This window comes from Argentina silus (genome assembly GCF_951799395.1).
Source record: "Argentina silus genome assembly, chromosome: Y".
In the NCBI taxonomy this organism is placed as follows: domain Eukaryota; kingdom Metazoa; phylum Chordata; class Actinopteri; order Argentiniformes; family Argentinidae; genus Argentina; species Argentina silus.
The window spans coordinates 41,757,200-41,778,368 of record NC_139654.1 but is presented as its reverse complement, the minus strand read 5'-3'; the positions used below and the strand labels follow the sequence as shown (position 1 = coordinate 41,778,368).

The window sequence follows — 21,169 nt, the reverse complement described above, 5'->3', positions numbered from 1 at the left end:
TTTGGTTTTGTTTCTTTCTCTGGTTGTTTAGTTTTGTATTATCTGAATCGGCCGTCTACCTAGTTGCCTCTTTTTGGCTCCCTCCCCCACGGCATTGAGATACATGGGGTATTGGCTGTCCCGGTAGTCTGCTGCATTTAAGACAACATCTAACGTCCAGCTTTCCTTGTCCCTTCTCCCTTCCAGAGCTAGTGAAGCTGTTCATGGGACAGGTCGCCGGAGTCAAGTCTTCCCCCTGCACTGCGCACTGTGTTTTTGTAGTGGTAATCTGCACTTATTCACCATATCTGTGATCACCTACATTTTGCAGTGTCTTGTGCCTGTGTGTGTGTGTTTGTGTGGATAGGCACTGGAAACGAGAGCACGAGTGGTGTGTCATCTACTTCTCATGGACAGGTAACCGCCCCTTCCCCAACAGCTCTACTATATCTTTGCTGTGTTGTAACAGTTACCTACCTGGTGGCAGCCATTACCCCCCCTCTCTTTGCTAAGGCATAACTAAACAAATGACAGAGTGGCCTTTTACTGTTATTTATAAATAAATCTTGTTTATTTTTATAATTGAGATCACGTCTCTGTCCTTACTTTGTTTCGTATCTGTGTGGGAACCCGCTTGTCTCAAGCAAGGTGTGTAACAGCTTACCTCTGTAATATCCTGGTGGGAAAGGCCCCAGGTGGCGTTGTCGTGCACTCCAGAGCCAAGACCTTATAAACTACCAGTTGGTCACACACTGATGCTATTTATTTCACATTTAAAATAATACAATTGATAAAACCTGATTAAACTTTCCTACAAGTTAACGATGTGCCGAATGCTTGTATTTTGATTAAACATGCAAGTTATTGAAGACACGTGTCTGTCTCATCTTTTTACTTTGTTGCAGTATAGGCGTTCTGTGTCGCGCTGAAGCGTATGAAGTGTATTCAGTTATGGGGTTTACTGTACATACTTTTTCTCTGCACTGTTCCTGCTGCAGAGGATGCGTAAACGATTTTCCCATGTTGTTTTTTGGTTGTGGTCTGTGTTTATACATTTAGGCTATTAGTTGTATCCTACTTTTCAGTTTTACAAGTCAAATCTTATGACAGATGAGATGGCACTTCAACCGATAAAATGCAGGTACATTTTGACTACTGCTGCACTACGATACCCATAGATAGACCCAATACATTGGTAACTGCACTACTTATACAGCTCATATACTGCTTATACTGTTCATACTGCATTCTATATTTATTCTGCTTATAATGTTACTGTTAATACATATATTGCTTATACTGCACTACTTACACTGCTCATATACTGCTTATACTGCTCATATACTGCTTATACTGCACTACTTATACTGCTCATATATTGCTTATACTGCTCTACCTGTATATATTGTTCACATTGCACTTTTCTGCTTTTTTGCACTTCTGGTTAGACGCTAACTGCATTTCGTTGTCTCTGTACTTGTACTCTGCACAATGACAATAAAGTTGAATCTAATCTAACACCTATTTATTGTCATGTTTTGATGGCATGTTGTTCATTCTCATGTTATGATTTAGTTTGTGATTATACACACGTTTTTAGCGTGATGATAGAGACCCACTACCAGACGAGTACAAAACATACACAAGTCACATGCAAATCCCTGCACTGCAGACGACAGACAACAACTGTCTCTGTACAACGAGTCCTGGACCTCCACTAATAGACAGATACAAAGAGAGCAGCATACAGTAGCAGCAGAGCCCAGAGGCGAGGCGAGGCAAGGCAAGGCAAGGCAAGTTTATTTATATAGCACATTTCATACACAGAGGCAATTCAAAGTGCTTTACGTAAAATAGATAAAAAGGAAAGAGCATGAAAGAAAAATTAGAATAAAAACGCATAAAAGACATAAAAAAAAGAATAAAAGTCACAGTGCATTTTAGGGTCACAGTGCAATTATTAGCGCCAATTTAGTTTCAATTTAAGGCAAAAGCGAAGCCCTTTTTTTTTTTTTTTTTTCCATTTTTGAAAGTAGCCAGTGTTGGGGCTGATCCTAGATCTATGTGTAACATAATAACTGAGAGACCTGCAGCAGGGCAGGTCCTCATCACTGGCTGTCTGCTTTGAGCTGGTTGTCGTTGGACTCCTGGCAGCGGAACAGCAGCTTGAGTTTGATGGGCCGTATGGGCATCAGAGTGTTCTGTAGGTCCATCTCAATGGGGATCTGGTGAGAGTTGACACACAGTTAAAGTATGAAGGAACGAGTAAAACAGATGTCAGCGTTACACTATGAATGTTACCTAATACAGTGTCACTGTTACGTTCGGGTAGCATTGCACTATAAATTCAAATAAACTCAAACTCCTGGACAACCTCTCTTGGGTCGACATACATTAAAATGGCCCTATGAAGTCTCGAGGGAGTTTTGCAGAAATACAAATAGCTTTTTTTTAAAACTCACACTTCCATCATTTAGTAGGTAGCCTACACTGAGGATGATTGGCGCCTAGTACTGAAAAATGCAATCTGGGAAATTAAATGGGGAGTACATACTCATGCAGTACGCAAGTACAGAATTGTAGTATGGGGGTTCAAACCCGGGTCTCCCATGTGGAAGACACAAACGCTACTATTAAGCCAAGAGGACATCCTCAAGGTCTGAGGGCGACACTTCAGTTTACATGTCTCAGGCAGGGCTACCTCATCACGCGAGTGTGATTCCAAAATCACCTCTGCTACATATAGAAACGCAACAAAGTCATAGGTACAAAATTATATTTACAATCATTGTATCATTATTTTGTCTCACCTCTGTCTCTTTGCAGACGGTGAAGTTGAACCTCTGTAGAATCTCCACCATCGCCAGTTTCATCAATACCAGAGTGAATCGCATCCCGATACAGTTCCGTGGGCCCAACCCGAACGGCATGTAGGTGTATGGGTCGATGCTCTCCTTGTTCTACTTACTGAACCTACACACGGAGAGTTCAGAGGAGGAGGGGTTAAAGAACATATCAATTAAATCACAGTAATATGATGGTTATACATGGTTGAAGAAACCTGTTTGTGTTTGGTCGTCGCATTTAGGTTTGTTTTATGGTTGTTTGTGGAACACTGCTCTTATCGTTGCTGTTGTGATTGATATTGTGGTTGTGGTTAAGATGTGGCCCATTACCTCTCTGGTTTGAACTCCTCTGGGTCTTCCCACACATCGGGGTCACGGTGCAAGGTCCAGATGGGTATCATGACGACCATACCCTTGGGGATGGTGATGCCGCTGATCTCAACAGATTTCTTGGCGACTCTTTCAAGTCGATGGGGTACAACCTGAGAGACTCGTTGATCACGCTGTCTAGATAGTCCATCTGCATCAGAGCCTCGTACTGGATAGGAGCCTGCACAGGGATATTACACTCACATGAGCACTAGTGATTGGTCGTTCACGTAGCCGTAGCCCAGAACTAACTCTTTTTCGTCGCAAATCTGAAGAGCTGTTAGTTTTTTGTGTTTTTTGGGGGGGAAATGAACACAGTACTATACTTATTCTAATCTGCATAGCCTAATTTCATGACACCCGCATACAGAACGCCATTACTTTCAATGTACGTGTGTAATAGTGTCTTGCTTTTTTGTTATACATGAATAAACAAAAAAATCGCTAAATAATGTTATCTTGATAGTTAGAAGAAAATACATTTAGATTCCACTGAACAATGTAAATGATAGATGTACACAAGGATCAATCAGAAGTCAAAATGCCACTAAACTGGGCTGCTTTTAGTGGATTGACTGCTTGGAATACTGAATGTGCTACAGTCTATTATTTCCTATCACAGTCGACAGACTACAAGAAAACTGTCAGGTGGTTCAAATGTGAATAACTTGGTATCCATTCCATTAACTGTGGCCGGGCAGCACCGAACAGCCCAGAGAACATTACCATGGTGCTTTTGAATATTAGGTCCCTATCTGGCAAAACCTTTATTGATCTTATCTCAGAGCGAAAGCTGCACTGTAATGTTTTTATCTGAAACCTGGCTAAACATGAATGCATGTCAGTCTATTAGAAGTGGGGAAAAATATATTTTCACTCTATTATTTATCTAGCCATGTCGCTGAGCAGATGAGAATTTCATGATGAATATGAATATGAATAGTACACCATCAACAGCTTCCTCCTGTGATAATGATTTAGCAACCAGCTTCAACACCAAACTAAGGGCAACTATCGACTCTGTAGCACCAGTCAAACTGAAAAAGGCTGTGGCCAAATTTAAAAGAATTTGCAGAAAGTCTGAGCGGACAAAAACTGCAGGTCCACCTTGATATTCTTCGAGAGCATCTTTCTGCTTTTAATAAGGCAATAAAAAAACGCCAAGACAGACGGGATCATTTCTCAAAATTGATAATGAATCATAACAACTCAAACAGTGCTCTTTTCAACGATTGACAGCCTTATAAATCCCGCCCACAAGACACCTGGTGATCTGCTCTCCACCTACAAATGTGAGGAATTTGCAACATACTTCTGAGATAAGAGAACCAATATTAGGTGAGGAGGATCACTCAGGCAAGACCTGAAGATGTGTTTGATGACTTGTTACCCCACCTTCCACCACATGGAAGCACTATGAACTCTTTTGCAGTGGTCATACAGAAATGCTCAGCAAAGTGGGGGTCTGTTCATCTGCACCTAAAACTACCATGGTGAAACCCCTCCTGAAGAAAAGTAACTTAGACTCTTCAGTCCTTAGCGATTTTAGGCCAATCTCCAACCTTCCCTTTTTAAGCAAAAAAATAATAATTCTTGAAAAAAAGGTGTTCAAACTGTTAAATAATCTCCTTCTTCCCAACTGTACCTTTGACATGTTCCAATCTGGCTTTTGTGCCGATCATAGCACTGAGATAGCACTATGTTGTTAAGTTATTAACTAGGTTCTTAATGTCCTTAGAATTAATTAATTAATGCTGATGCCAAAATGCTCTTTGTCCTTGTCCTGGTCAAACTGTCTGCACACTTAAAGACACTACTTACAGTAACACTAAGCACTAGGCAAAAAAACAAGGTGTTACCATTGACTCAGATCTTAATTTTGAAACCCATATCAAGAATGTGACTAAAACATATTTGTATCACTTAAAGAAGAGTAAGTAAGTTTGCCGGAAATCTGCCATCGTGGAGAAATTCTGTCTGAAGTTGTCCAAACAACAACATCCTCCCTAATAATAATATATCCCCCCGAAATGAACTTGCAGTGTTGGACATTAGCTGTTGTGTTTCTACATGCGCACACGATTGGGAGAGGCAGCCACCAGAGAAAGGTCAGTCTACTCCCCTAGAACACCCCTGGCACTCACAACATGTTTATATGCAAACCGAATGTCAGGTAGGACACTGCATTTTAAAAAGCGTGTTTTTATTCATAAGGGATTTATTATAAGGGATCTTGTTCCCTGATCGCTACCGATTAAAGATAGTCATTACAACCGTTAGGAAGCTTTTAGAACGCTTGAATATTACATGGACCTTTACAGAACACAGCTGTAAAGGTGCAACCTTTCCTCTCCCAGGCTGACACTGAGAGACGAATGCATGCTTGTATTACTAGCAACCTTGATTACTGTAACACTCTCCTGTCTGGTCGACCAAAGAAAGCTCTTGGCAAATGATACAAAATGCAGCAGCACGAGTCAGATGGAGAGCACATATCACACAAGTCTCTGCACTGATTACCTGTTAGTTTTATAATTTATTTTAAGATAATTGTATTAGTTTAGAAATCACTCTATGGTCATGCACACCACTGCATGTCAGACATGCTTTTAAGGTATATACCCTGTAGATCCCTCAGGTCCTCAGGTACTGGCCTTTTAACTATTCTGAAGATTCCAACAACACCTATCTACGGACCCTGGACAATCCACTATTCTATTGCTACAATGCACTATTGCACTATTATTATTTTTTTTATACAGAATACACAGTATTTGGCTGCTACTTACTGTCTTTACTGACTGCTCTTTTTGCACTGTTTAAATTATTTTTATTGAATGTTTTACTTTTAGTATGTGTTATCTGTTGTGCCTGGGCACTTTATCTGTCTCACCGTGGGAGAGTGAGAAACGTCCTCTCGATTCCTTTGTATGTCTTGACATGTGAAGAATTGACAATAAAGCCACTTTGACTTGACTTTGACTATCTACTTCCTGTTTCAAATGAATAATACTGGGCAGAAGTCTGCACAGGGATGCTACAGACACATTAGCACACTGCAAAATACTGTTACCTATCTAACCATCTGTAGGAGTCTGCAGTGCACAGGGGTTACACACTCATCAGTACCCTCTAAAACACTGTCACTATCATGTCACTATCACACTGTCACTGTCACTATCACCTGTTCCACATGAATAGTACTATATAGGAGTCTGCAGAGGGGTTACCTTGTTGGGAAACACAGTGTCTATCTCCTCCTGCAGCTTGGTCATAATGTGAGGGTTGGTTGCCAGATTGTAGGCCAGGAAGGACAGAGAGCTACTGGTGGTCTCATAGCCAGCAAAGATGAACATCATTGCCTGGGACAAGATCTCATGGTCACTCAATCCTATGATGATGGGAGAAATGGGGTGGTAGGTGTGTTTGTAGGTATAGGTGTTTGAGGCAGGTACTGTATGTGTGTGTGTTAGATGCTAGTATACAGTGTGTGTGTGTGTGTGTGTGTGTGTGTGTGTGTGTGTGTGTGTGTGTGTGTGTGTGTGTGTGTGTGTGTGTTTAAGGCAGGCACCTTTACTCTGCTCCTCTCCCTTTGAGTTGCTGTCTTTCTGCGAGTCTATCATCAGCTGCAGGAAATCTACCCGACTCTGGAAGCAGGCTTACGTCAGATCAAAATCACATGAGAACTACCAGATGCTACCAAATCTCTACAATTGTATTACACAATACTGGCTGAAGATCGTATATTTGATCAGATATATTTACATACCTTCCTGGTGCTAGCCACGCGATTGGACTTGATCTTCTGAAAGACAGCGTAGAAGAAATCTGTGACCGAGGCAGGGAATAGGGATACCTCCTTGTTTGCCATAACAGGACCCATGAAGGGGAAGAATGCTGGACGGACAGGAAATGCCACGGTTACAAACAGGAACAGGAAATACCATGATACGTGACTCCAATCCTATTCAATGCACAGCCCTGTCCAGAAACAACTCCTAGGCTCTATCCCTAGACACTTCTGTATCCAATCCACTCAGATCTCCAAGTGTCCAGCATTTAGGAACTAGAGGTTGGTTCTGGACAGGGCCCATGTGTTTGTCAAATGAGTAGAGCGCAAACCATTGGCAGTGTGGTTTATGTCAGTCTAATCAATGAAATCAATAGCTTCATTTATTAAGCACAAAATGACTGAAAGTTATATGGGGGCAGTTGTACCGACTGTGAGGAACAGTGGGCTGAAGATGTCAAACTTGAGCATTTTCTTGATGTTGGTCACAAAGGGGTCGGAGGGGTTGTGGAGGGAGTCGATGTCGACACTGAATGAAGTACTGACGACCACATCCATACTGTATGGTCCAAAGAACCTGGAACACAACCACACAATCTCTGACTACCAGAACCACAACCACAAAATTAAAGGGGGAGTTCACTGAAATTACAAATTCACCTTATCGTCTCGGAGATAAATACTCACTCCTTTAGTTCAATGGGCTCATCGTTATCAGCCGTCTTCTTCAGATTGCTGACCAAGTTACCAGAGTGCTGCTTCATGATCCCGAACATCTGAGTTGGGAAGGATACATGGAAAAATATCATGATTGATACGTGGATTAATATGTGCAAAACATATATTAATATCATGTTTGAAACAGGAATTATTTTAATGTTTATATAGCCTGAGAATTTACATCCATACAGGATACATTATGTCAAAGAATAAGTGACTCCAAAGATGAACTATTATTCTATACTCTGTCATCTGACCACTGAATTTATCGAAGATAAGATCAAATATACTTTATTGTCCCGGATGAAAATTTGTCTTGGATTAATTAATTAAAGTTGCTGCTTCACACAACAACAAACAACAATGAATACACACTATACACATAATACAAATCACACACACACTCTCACACACACACACACACACACACACACACACACACACACACACACACACACACACACACACACACACACACACACACACAGCGCGCGCATCAGAGTTGTTAGTCATTCATTTATTTGTGTTGTATAAAGGAATGAATGAAAGAAGGAGAGGAGAGATGGGACTGTACCTCTTTGATCCGCCCACTGGTGAAGGAGGGAGACAGGACACTGCGGATCCGTCTCCATGCATCATCCTCAGCGATAAACACGGCGTCATACAGAGGCCCTTTGAGATAGATATTCTAGAAAAATAATAATAATTATATACTGCAAGATTAACCTACTATTAATAATGCTATAATAACAATGATATTATCTATTTAAGGAGTCCTTATGTTTTTTTCCCCATACAACAACTTCAATTCAGCGTATTACCCTCCTGTTAGTGAAAAGGGAGTTGCATTCCTTGATGAGGATGGTTTTGATCATGGCTGTGTCCATGATACACAGGATGGGCTGACGGCCATCATAGATCCTACAGACCAGCAAAAACAAAGATAGCCTCAATTCTTCGTGGCATTGATTCCACAAGATGTTGGAAACATTCCTTTGAGATTCTGGTCCATGATGACATGATTGCATCACTCAATTCCTGCAGATTTTTCAGGTTCACTTTCAAGATGTGAATCTCCCGTTCTACCACATCCCAAAGGTGTTCTATTGGATTCAGATCCTGGGAAGGCCACTGAAGAACACTGAACTCATTGTCATGTTCATGAAACAAGTTTAAGACAACTTTTGCTTTGTGACATGGTGCATTATCATGCTGGAAGTAGCCATTAGAAGATGGGTCAATTGTGGCCATGAAGGGATGCACATGGTCAGCAACAATACTCAAATAGGCTGTGGCATTCAAGCGAATATACCGTAGATAGAGACAGACAGACCCATCACAGATCCTGCACTCTTAGAAAAAAAGTGCTACCTAGAACCAAAAAGGGTTCTTCTTCCACTCTCCCTTTGAAGAAACCTTTTGGGTTCCATGTAGAACCCTTTTCCACAGAAGGTTATACAGTACCGTGCGAAAGTAATGGGACAGTGAAGCATTTTTTCTTCTTTTTGGAGTTGAAATGAGAACGTAGAGATTCTCATCTTTTATTTGATGTTATTTGTGTACATATTGGTTTATCATTCAGAAATTACAACATTTTTATGCATAATCCCCCTATTTCAGGCTACACTAAAGTGATGGGACAATTGGCTTGACAGGTGTGTTCGTCAGGTGTGTTCCATCACATAATTTGTGCAGTCTGCTATTGGTGTCTTGTCAACATGAGGACCAAAGAGATGTTATTGAAAGTCAGGGAAGCCATTATGATGCTGAAATATCAGAACATAGCCAAAACCTTAAACCTACCAAAATCAACAGTTTGGAACTTCATTAAAAGGAAAGAAAGCACTGGTGAGCTAAGAAATCGCAAATGGCAAGGAAGACTTCCAGTGGATAACCAAAAAATGCTCACCATAATAAAAAAATAAAAATAAAAAAAACTGCCCCATAGATTAGGAACACTCTCCAGGAGGTAGGCGTCAATGAGTCAGAGACTACCATCCGCAGAAGACATCACCAGCAGAACTACAGAGGCTACACTGCAAGGTGCAAACCACTACTTGGCCACAAAAACAGGCTGGCCAGGTTACGGTTTGCTAAAAAGTACCTAAAAGAGCCTGCAGAGTTCTGGAAAAACATGTACCAGAGTGATGGCAAGTGTAAAGTGTGGAGAAAAAAAGGAACTGCCCAATATCCACAGCATCCCACATCATCTGTGAAATATGGGGGAGGGGGTGTTATGGCTTGGGCATGTATGGCTTCCACTGTAACTGGCTCACTTGTCTCCTTTGATGAGGATGAATTCAGAAGTGTTCAGAAACATCTTGTCAGTCCAAGTACAAGTTAATTGCTCCAAACTCATTGGACGGCATTTCACCATACAGCAGGACAATGACCCAAAACATACTGCCATAGCAACTAGGAAATTATTCAGGGCCAAAAAGAGAATCCTATAGAATCCTATAGAACATGCATTTAATTTGCTGAAGAGGAGGGCAAAACATCCTAAAAAAACAAACAACAATCGCTGCAATATAGGTCTGGCAGAGCATTACCAGAGAAGATACCCAGCGTCTGGTTGGGTCAATGGGTCACAGACTTTTGCACTTTTGCATACAAAGGATTGGGGACCAAATACTGAACATGAGTGCTTAATTTGGACATTTGCATAATGCAAAAGAAGAAAAAATGCTTGGCCCATTACTTACGCAGGGCACTGCAAATGGAACCCATAAGAGTTATTCAACCAAAGAATCCTTTTAGAACCCTTTTTTTCTTTATTTTTTTAATTACATTTTTGCCCTTTCAATGACATGGAGGGAAGACACAATCACTTCCGATTTGAATTCTGACATGTCGTGGCTCCTCTTTATTCATGCAGTTTGAGACGTGCTCAGAGGCAATATAGGAGCCTCAACCAATGAGAATCCAGGATGTTGTCAAACATTGGCAACGCACAAGTTGTGTTTGGGACCATACTACAGAATACTTAAAAGCTTAAAACTTAAATCGCTCAATAACAGATTCAAATTATTAATGTGGAAGCATGAAATTGTTGCTTGGGCAGTGTACTTGCATCAAGACAGATCATTTGTCTTGGTGTATGAGACCATTTCGTCGGTTGGATCGTCTGTGTTTGTGAAAATCGCACGGTGTCCGCCTGGTTTAAGAGTGTATACTGTAGACACTGAGAGATACATATATCCATCATAGTTAACAATAACCAGGATCAGTTTAGCAGACTCAGCCCCACAGTTTCCCATATTTCTGGAAGCTCTCTGTGTCAAAATTGGTGAAACCACCCTGGGAACAAAAAAACTAAACAAAAAAATAGCCAGTTCATAAATGCTTGTCATAAACCTGAACTGTGGCTTAGTTTATGATGGCCCTTTTCCACTACAGACCGGCTCTCACTCCTCTCTTTTCGTTTTCGTTCAAAAGCTTTATTGCCCATTTTTCTGGGTAAAACAATTCATATTCAGCTCCCATGGCTTTCACCACAACAACACACATCATGGATGAGTCTACAATGTTGTTGTTTATGGGCTTAATCTCTACAAACCTTCTTATATCCCATTATCGTCCCGAGGAAAGGGATGGGTTTAGGACTAGGAATGCCTAGTTTTTTGAATATTCCATATGGCCAGTATCCATACCTGGTCAGAACAAATATAAATCAACAATCTGACTTGAAACAAAAGCAAAACGATCAAGTCATAGGTATCATTGAAACTGTTAGATAACTGTAATTATCAATACTATCATTTGTATGTATTATCACAACTAACTAACTAACAAATAATATTTTTTATTAAAACTTCTTACACTACGATCAGAGAGATGAGTAAGACAAGGAGAGTCCATGTCTCGGTGGAGAAGTACGGAAGGTAACCCATCTTTACAGGTTCAATCGCTTCTTCTGAGTAACCCCGGACACGTCTGCTGAAGTGATTATTTTATCCCGTCATGACACCTGTGTTTCAGATCATGAAACACAGGCGAAAGAGTATGTGAGAGGTGAAGTTGAAGCCATGGCTAGTGAATGATTGAAAGGGGATCCCTGCGCAGAGGGCAAAACTCAGTGATGTTATTGTCGGCCTTTATCTTAACATCCTGCTAATAGTTGCTGCCTGTTTGATCCCTATCGGGTTTTAATAGTTTGCAGACCCATTGATTCAAGAAGGACTATGGGGCAAATATTTTTGGCCAAATATTTTCTTTCGAGTAATACTGAATTTTACATATTTGAACTCCTCTAAAAATGTGTTATGTTCTTTACATGTATGCACTTGTTTTATATCATTGGCTCCTAAAAACAGTATTTCAAAATACTAGTTCAAAACACATCACATATTACAGTAATGAAGCAACTGATTAACATGAATACAGTGCTCTTCATAAGTATTGGAAAGAGGAAGCATTTTCTGTTCTTTTAGCTCTACACTTGGATTTGAAATCAAACAATTATTATGGGGTCAAAGTAGAGATTCTCAACTTTAATTCAATGGGTTTTTAAAAAAACATTTGTAAACATACTCCCACTATTTCAGGGCTTCAAAAGTATCATATAATGTCCAAATAAAATACTAATGTTTCGTATTAGGTCAACAATCTGCCTGAAGTCTGCGACCTCACCAGGCACTATCCACTATCCACTATCCACTATCCACTCATCTTTAGAAAATCATTGACATTTCCACATGGTATTGTGTCATAGACTAGCCTCCCTACAGCAATATTATCTTGACATTGGGATCCTTTGTCCAAACCATATTTCAGGGTGTATGTTTGGTTGCAGGGGCCCAGGCTGTGCTCTCTGACTGCTCCAACTGTAGTAGACCCTGCAGTGAGGAAGAGGTCAACATGCTGCAGTACCGTCAGCCAATCACACACAAGAACCAACAGATCGCCAAGACCTCCATTGCACCATGCACGCACGCACACACACACACACACACACACACACACACACACACACACACACACACACACACAAACACTGTCTCAACAGCCCCTTCCTTCACTCTCACTCTCTCTCTATGTAGGTGGGTCAGGCTGCGTATTCAGCCTCTAAGGGGGGTATTGTTGGGATGACTCTACCCATCGCCCGAGACCTGGCACCCATGGACATCCGTGTGGTCACCATCGCACCCAGTCAGTAAACACACACACATACATACGCACTCTTTCACACACTCCTCCCCCCCCCCCCCTTCCTCTCCATATCAGACAACCTCTCTCTCCCTCTCCTTAGGTCTGTTCTCCACTCCTCTCCTGGCGGGTTAACCTGAGAAGGTGCGTTCATTCCTGGCCCGCCAAGTGCTCTTCCCCTCGCGCCTGGGAGACCCTGCAGAGTTTGCCCACCTGGTGACATCACTGGTCGAGAACCCCATGATCAATGGAGAGGTCAACAAACTGGATGGAGCTATCCGCATGCAGCCCTGAGAGAGAGTGAGTGTGTGTGTGTGTGTGTGTGTGTGTGTGTGTGTGTGTGTGTGTGTGTGTGTGTGTGTGTGTGTGTGTGTGTGTGTGTCTGTGTGTGATCCAAGGTATACCACTGTGACAGCTCCGATGTGTGTGTGCATGTGAGGTGTGTGTTCATGTCTGGTACTCCAAGCTCTGCTGTACTGTACACTCCATGCAGTTTTGTTTTGTTTTGTAAACTGATCCAGTAATAAACTTCTAATGAGTCTGAGTCTCTCCTCCTCTGTGTCTGTGTAAAGTGAGGTCAGTAGGAGCTAATAGGACAAATGAAACAAGAATGAGCCTTATGAGGCAAGTGTACCTTCATTTGTCCTATTAGAAGTGAATAGAACGCCTGGACACAGGAAATGCTAAATGCTAAAGCTCTCATAACATCACACCTGCACCAGTGTGTAGCTTTATGTACATGTCATCCACAACATTTGAGTGAAGGGAAAGGGACACATTTCTTTTGGAATGGAAAGGAGTCGAGGTACAGTATCTTGGTATACACACGTTTGCTCCAGTTTTGTACCCATTGACTGTGACCCTGTTTGTGTAAGAGGCTAGGGCTGACCCATTCTGATTCAAGATGTTTGTGTAAAAAAGGTATTTATTGCATATATTGTCCACTAAAAAGCAGATGATGGTACAAGTGTAAGGGACCAAGTGCTCCAATCTCAGTCTAGCCTGAAGATCATTCCATATCTGAGGAGCACAGCAGCTAAAAAGTTCTTCTCAATTCTGTAATCACTTGTAGCACATTAAATAGTAACAAGCTGCAAGTTTGATCGCCACTAAGTCGCCATAAAAGCAATGATGTGAGGTAAAATGGGAGTTTTAAAAGAACTGCTTCATATACAGATGAAATCCAATGATAAGCCCTTCTCAACGTCAAAGAATCCCAACCCACAGACTGATACAAAAGACAATGGTGGGTACAGAAAACATGCCTACAAATGAACTGCAGAGCAGAGTGATAAATCGGGTCTAGTGGTTTAAGAATTGAGGCTGTCGTGTGATTTTAAATTGTGTCACCATAATCACGGACAGGGAGGAGCGTTGCCAAGACAATCTTCCTCCTATTATCAAAGGTGAAGCAAGACATTTCTTTACAAAACAAGTACAAGTCTAACTCACAAACTCTTGATCACTTTTTCAACATGTATTTTAAAAGTGTATCATCTATGTAAATGCCCAGGTACTTATAATGGGGAACTTGTTCAGTTTGGGTTCTTTTCAGGGTACAAATATGTTGATCATTGTAATCAATATTATGGCATATAGAGAAAAACATAACAGACCTCATGCATACCTCTTCAAATTAAGGTTTACCCAGATTGTTTCTAATCTAAACCATGTGCATACATGTGCCATGTTTTTTCTTCCTCAACTTGTAAATGTAAAAAACACAAACACCACCACTTTGTCTTTTTGTGGTGTTAGGAATACAGACCTCACAGATAAAAATGTTTTGATAAAGGTCATAAACCGAAACGTCGACACAATAAATAAGCAGAGGTAACAATCGTGTGTGCAGGAGTATTCATTTTTTACATACCTTTTCTTTCTAAACTCATCATCACTCAACATAGTTTACAGCTATGCAACTTGTAAAATACAGCATTTCAAACATGACACACAGTTTGCCTTTGAATATGACTTTAATGAAAGAGAATTGAAACGGCAAGTGTAGTTATAGTGGTAGTATGCAGGGTAGTTATTGTGGTAGTAAGTTCGAGATAGTTGTGGATTTCCAGAATTGTCTCTGTGTTGAAATATCTGAAAGAGAAAAATTGTCTTATCATTTGTATAGATAAAATCTAAATTATTTTGAGGTGATTTGAGAAGCCAAAAGGATCATGCTTAGAATGCACTGTAAGCAGATAATGGAGGGCATACCTGTATTTTGTTTCCCTTCATGGAAAGTCTTCTCCATGCTCTCTCTGGCAAACTCCAGGTTCGCCGCCATTACTCTTTTCTTTTCAGTCTTCTCCTTCTCTCTCTCCATTTCTGTCTTCATCCTCTTCACGACATCTTCTGTAATCTTTGTCATCAACTCTTTCACTTCCCTCTCCCTCCTTTCCACCATATTATTTATCATCCCATCCATCTCTTCTCTCATGCGTTTAACGTCATCTTCTTTCTCCTTCAGGATTTTCTCCATCTCTTTCTCGACCACTTCTACTCTCTTCATTGCCTCCAACTCCTTTTTCACCCATTCAATATCCTTTTCTTTCTCCTGTTCATTCCTGTTTCTCTGTCTCTCCTCCTCTGCCCATTTCATCACCTCCATCCTCTCTTTCACTTGTTTCACCTCCATTTCTTTCTCCTCCAGGATTCTCTCCATCTCTTTCTCGGCCTCCTCTACTCTCTTCATCGCCTCCAACTCCTTTCTCATCCATTCAAAATCCTTTTCTTTCTCCTTCTCACTCCTGTCTCTCTCTCTCTCCTCCTCTGCCCATTTCATCACCTCCATCCTCTCTTTCACTTGTTTCACCTCCATTTCTTTCTCCTCCAGGATTCTCTCCATTTCTTCTACTGTCTTCATACCCGCCTCCATCTCCTTTCTCATCCATTCAATATCGTTTTCTTTCTCCTTCTCAATCTTCTCCTTCTCCCTCTCCATCTCTGTCTTCATCCACTTCACGACATCTTCTGTAATCTTTCTCATCTCCTCTTTCACTTCACTCTCCCTCCTTTCCAACATATTCTTTATCACATCCATCTCTTCTCTCACTTGTTTCACCTCCCTTTCTTTCTCCTCCAGGATTCTCTCCATCTCTCTCTCCATCTCTTCTACTGTCTTCATACCCGCCTCCATCTCATTTCTCATCCATTCAATAACCTTTTCTTTCTCCTTTTCAATCTTCTCCCTCTCTCTCTCCATCTCTGTCTTCATCCTCATCTCCTCTTTCACTTCCCTCTCCCTCCTTTCCACCATATTCTTTATCATCACATCCATCTCTTCTCTTACACGTTTAACGTCGCATTCTTTCTCCTCCAGGATTTTCTCCTTCTCTCTCTCCACCTCCTCTACTCTCTTCATCGCCTCCAACTCCTTTCTCATCCATTCAATATCCTTTTCTTTCTTCTTCTCATTCCTGTCTTTTTCTCTCTCCTCCTCTGCCCATTTCATCACCTCCATCCTCTCTTTCACTTGTTTCACCTCCATTTCTTTCTCCTCTAGGATTCTCTCCATCTCTCTGTCAACCTCTTCTACCCTTCTCTTCATCACCTCCATTGTTTCGGTCTCCTTCTCACTCATCTTTAATCTCTCTTCGCTCTTCTTTACCTCCTTCTCTCTCTCCTGCACCACCCTCTCTCTCTCCTCCACCTCCTTCTCTCTCCTCTTCATCTCATTTCTTGTTTTTTCCATCTCCCTCTGGAAAGTCTCCTCCATCTCCTTTGTCACTTTCTCCACCTCCTCCACCTCTTTCGCCTTTATTTCCAACTGGACAATCCTCTCCTCCAAATCCTTTTTGTTATTTTCCTGCGTCTTTTGAATGCGACTGAGTATTGCATTGCATTCATTCACTTTCTCAGTGTCTCTATCCAACACTTTCCTCTTCCTCTCCATATTATCTTTAAGATGGTTGACTATCTTCCTCTTCCTCTCCACCATTTCTCTGTCCTTGTCCACCATTTCTCTGTCCTTGTCCACCCTCTCTCTCTCCTCCATCAGCCTCTCCTTCTCTGCATCGGTGTGCTCCTTCACCTTATGCAGAAGGTTTTGGGCTCCCTCCACCTCTTCCGCTCTCACCTCTTCCTTTCTTTCTTTAGCCACTCTGGCCCTCTCTCTCGTGTGCCTGGCCCGTCTTGATGTCCTCTGTGGGAGTGGGGTGTAGGCTGCGAAAGCTGCCGGTCCTGCTGCCTCCATCATCAGGGCAGCCTGATCCTCTTTACACTCCTGTGGACATACAGTGAACACACTACAGGTGCAGTCTCGAGAATGTCTCTATGAATGTATTTGTCTTTTCTGAGTATAAAACCATTCAGTTGTCTCCAGTGATCTTTACATATTGTCTATGTTTAGCCATCCTGAATGGGGTGAGTGGGTAGTTATCAAATACAGTAGCATAGGGCTTTGAAACTTCCTGATGGAGATGACAGACACAATGACAGGGAAACGTCAAGAAATATGATTGTGTTAGATAACAGGCTTACCTCGCAAAGAGATTGCGGTACCTCACAATGTTCTCAAGAATAAGCTGTTGCGTTCCCAATTTCCCAAAAGGGGCTCTCTAGTTTTGCCTTTAAAAAAGGCCTACATCTACCTTTTATTCAACATATCCGACACAATTTATATTGCAAATTATGTAGGCCTGTACAGTAAGTAATTGTAGGCCCTTTGCAAAGTCAACTTACGACTTACTTAAGGAAAGGTCCTGTAGATTAAGACCTATTAGTGCCAACTATGTTTGGTTATATTTTAGATAGGGCCTACCTGAAAACATCAAATTAACCATTTTGATATTGTTCTGTCAATCATCGTTCTTCGATAGTCCCTCCTCTATAGGTTATTTGCGTTTGTCAAGCTAAAAAGAGAATCTGTCTCGTTTTAATGTTGATCTTTAAAATGGTTGATTTTGCAGCCACATTTCTCTCTGTAACAACGATTGAGCTCGTCCCGTTTCACTTTTTAGGCTGTTACGCTGCTCTTTCACTGACAAACAGCTGTTTTTGGAATTGCGCCCTCACCGAAATTACCGCGATTTGACTTGATGTTGGGATCAAACTGTCTGCCGAGTCGGATGAATTACTTCACAGCGATCTAACAACAAAGTGTAGCCAATTAAGAGTATTTCTTTGCAGTAGGTCTAGGTCCTGATTGTGGGGGAAATGTTGCTTTGAATTGTAGGCTACTTTGACTGGACGATAACATACGAATACAAACAAGTGTACAGTAACATGTTGTCACCACGGATGATAGAGCTTGATTTGATTAAATTTGATTAATTTTCAGCCCTGCTTCTTACAGCTTTGCGTTTACTTGAAGGCAGTTCACGGACTTGAGGTAGGCTGAAAATATACAGGAGCTTGTAGGCCTAGTGCTTATTCGATTAAGGTAGGGGGGATCTGCGCGAAGCCCACACATCGTGTCGCTCACCGGCCCCGCAGCCCACAGATCGACCGGCCCACCAGCAGCCATGGCACAGCCCTTTACACAACATTTAGGCAGCACCCCCTCTCGAAAGATACATCCTACGTCCTTGGACATTTGGCCCAAGTATTGGGGCAATTTAATGTAAAGTATTCCCGTTTATTTAAACTAAAATAGAGCAAGGCAAACTTACCTGCGGCGGGTCCCACCAGTTTTTCTCCATTGTGTTGAAATGTAATTGAATCTATTTCCACTAATGAGCGTACCACATTACAAATGACAATCAGCAAAGGCTATTTGACAACAACTGGAGGTTCAAGTGACCAAAGTGACTTTTACATAAATTTACGTCATTGCTAGCAGCGTCATCAAGACAACAGCATTATGACGCAGGAGATATTTATTTGATTACAGATATGGTCATGTTGTTTCTTGGAAAATATACGTCGTTGGGATTAATCATCATCATATTAGTAATTAATAGACAAAACACAGACATAGATATAGGTATATAGATCAGTGGTAGGGGCTCGGGGTCGTTTCTGGACATGGCCCTCCATTGTAATTTACATTTACATTCATGGCATTTAGCAGACGCCTTTATCCAAACCGACTTACAACAATACATTTGTTTAAGTAATTGAATCATCTATACAACAGTCATCATAAGACAAAGTAATCAATGCTCACACCAGGGGCCATAGGCAGTCGGCTATTTCATTTTATTTGTATTATTTATTTGCAGGAGAGAACTTGTACAAGGGGGGTAGCGGGGATGAAGAGGTCTCTGGGTGGGGTTGGGGTTAGGGTTAGTATAGGGGGGGGGGGATAAATGGAAAACATACTCGTGGTTCAGGTATTAACTGCCAACTGAACTTAGTTGGAACAATACAAATTACAATGTAAAACAATAACAATATAATATCAACATTTCAGTATTATATCAAAATAATGATTTAGAAATATGGTACAACCTGTGAGCTGCCTGGTTGCCTTGGCAACGGTAAACTACAGCGCTGTTCATCAGCGGTTCGGGCTCTGGCTCTAACCGTCTACCTTCTCTTAACCGTTAGGAGAAAACGAAGAAAAACAAAGAAAATGTAAACTACAAAACACTCTAACATTAAATCCTACACATACATCTGTATCAGTGGAGTCAGGCAAACGTTACACCAGACTCCCTTCGACATGTTTTGTCAGGTGTCATTTGACAACAACCACTCATCGTAAACGGCAAACTAGTGCTAACTCGTCCTCGTTTAGGATACCAAGCTAGCGCAATTACCGCTAACAGACTACAAACTTCATATGCTACTATGCCTAACGGTACACTAAATAGAAAGCCTACATTAATGACAAACTGTATTAATGCTTATGCTTAAGAATAAATGGAAAACACACTAGTGAGTCGTCTGGTCCTCAGTCTTTACTGGTTCAGGTATTAACTGCCAACTGAAGAACGCAGCGCAAGCCACAGCTTATATACCCGCAGGTGATCTAGTGCCTTTTATACTCCAAATAGAAATGCGTGAAATTGAATGGGGGGAGTCTGTAAACATGCAAGATAAAGTGCATACATATAAAATAACACATTTACGTAAGTGGCCAATTACATATAAATATATTATGTGCCACATAAACAGTGGAAAAAGCAGTGAAGCCCTTAGCAGACATAGGGGAAAATGTACAGTATATACAAACATGTACAGGAGCAGGACGTATTGTGTCTCTGTTAACACAGTTGTGTCATGTGTAATTGTGTTAAATGATCCATAATAAGTGCTGTCCAGTTTCCTCTATATTATATATAACATGGTGAATAACTCCCCGATATTTCTTTAAGGCCAATATCAGATATGTCTGTCAAGCTCTAATTACAATGAGCTGTCCTCCCATTTCTACCTCCATCAGCCTCCTGTTGCACAGTAATGAGTGATAAAGACACCTGATGACAAGGATGAGAAATGTAAAGATCACGGTTTCATCCAAGGCCCATCTACCTTTCATTCAAATTATGCTAAGATTATTATCATTGGTGATTTTAACCTACATGTGGACAATGAGACTGACTCGACAGCCATGGATTTGATGAATCTCTTGAATTCTACGGACTTTATTCAGCGAGTTACTGGGCTCACCCATAACCACTGCCACACCCTGGACCTAGTGATTACAAAGGGTCTTACTCCTGTTGCATCCTCTATTATTTATCTAGCCATGTCGCTGAGCAGATGAGATTCATGATGATGAATATGAATAGTACACCATCAACAGCTTCCTCCTGTGATAATGATTTATTAACCAGCTTCAACACCAAACTAAGGGCAACTATCGACTCTGTAGCACCAGTCAAACAGTTTGATTGATTTCCTGGTGAAATGCATTGCGGACATATGGATGTCACAGAACTAGTCATTCGAGCAAAAACCAGGTAGGACACTCCATTTTAAAAAGCGTGTTTTCCGAACCAAAACAGCGTTTGTAAATTACATATTTATTTCAAGGGATCTCGTTCCCTGATCGCTACCGATTAAAGATAGTCATTACAACCTTTAGGAAGCTTTTAAAAAGGTTGAATATTACATGGACCTTTACAGAACACAGCTGTAAAGGTGCAACCTTTCCTCTCCCAGGCTGACACTGAATGACAAATGCATGCTTGTATTACTAGCAGCCTTGATTACTGTAACACTCTCCTGTCTGGTCGACCAAAGAAAGCTATTGGCAAATGATACAGAATGCAGCAGCACGAGTCAGATGGAGAGCACATATCATACAAGTCTCTGCACTGATAACCTGTTCGTTTTATAATTTATTTTAAGATAATTGTATTAGTTTAGAAATCACTCTATGGTCACGCACACCACTGCATGTCAGACATGCTTTTAAGGTATATACCCT

The 21,169-nt window shown here is 41.2% G+C and overlaps 2 pseudogenes across 2 annotated transcripts in view; both read right to left on the bottom strand.

The window, feature by feature from the left end:
- Nucleotides 1–2,087: 2,087 nt before the first annotated feature.
- LOC310824130 (cytochrome P450 3A30-like) overlaps nucleotides 2,088–21,169 on the bottom strand; it is a 187,048-nt pseudogene continuing 167,966 nt past the window's right edge. Inside the window, exon 21 of the transcript in view lies at nucleotides 2,088–2,204. The product of the transcript in view is annotated as a cytochrome P450 3A30-like (transcript). The remainder of the gene's footprint in view (nucleotides 2,205–21,169) is intronic.
- LOC310823673 (cytochrome P450 3A30-like) overlaps nucleotides 2,739–21,169 on the bottom strand; it is a 62,984-nt pseudogene continuing 44,553 nt past the window's right edge. Inside the window, exons 12-18 of the transcript in view lie at nucleotides 8,526–8,625; nucleotides 8,279–8,392; nucleotides 7,672–7,760; nucleotides 7,426–7,561; nucleotides 6,425–6,577; nucleotides 3,156–3,375; nucleotides 2,739–2,952 (exon numbers count right to left, since the gene is read on the bottom strand). The product of the transcript in view is annotated as a cytochrome P450 3A30-like (transcript). The remainder of the gene's footprint in view (nucleotides 2,953–3,155; nucleotides 3,376–6,424; nucleotides 6,578–7,425; nucleotides 7,562–7,671; nucleotides 7,761–8,278; nucleotides 8,393–8,525; nucleotides 8,626–21,169) is intronic.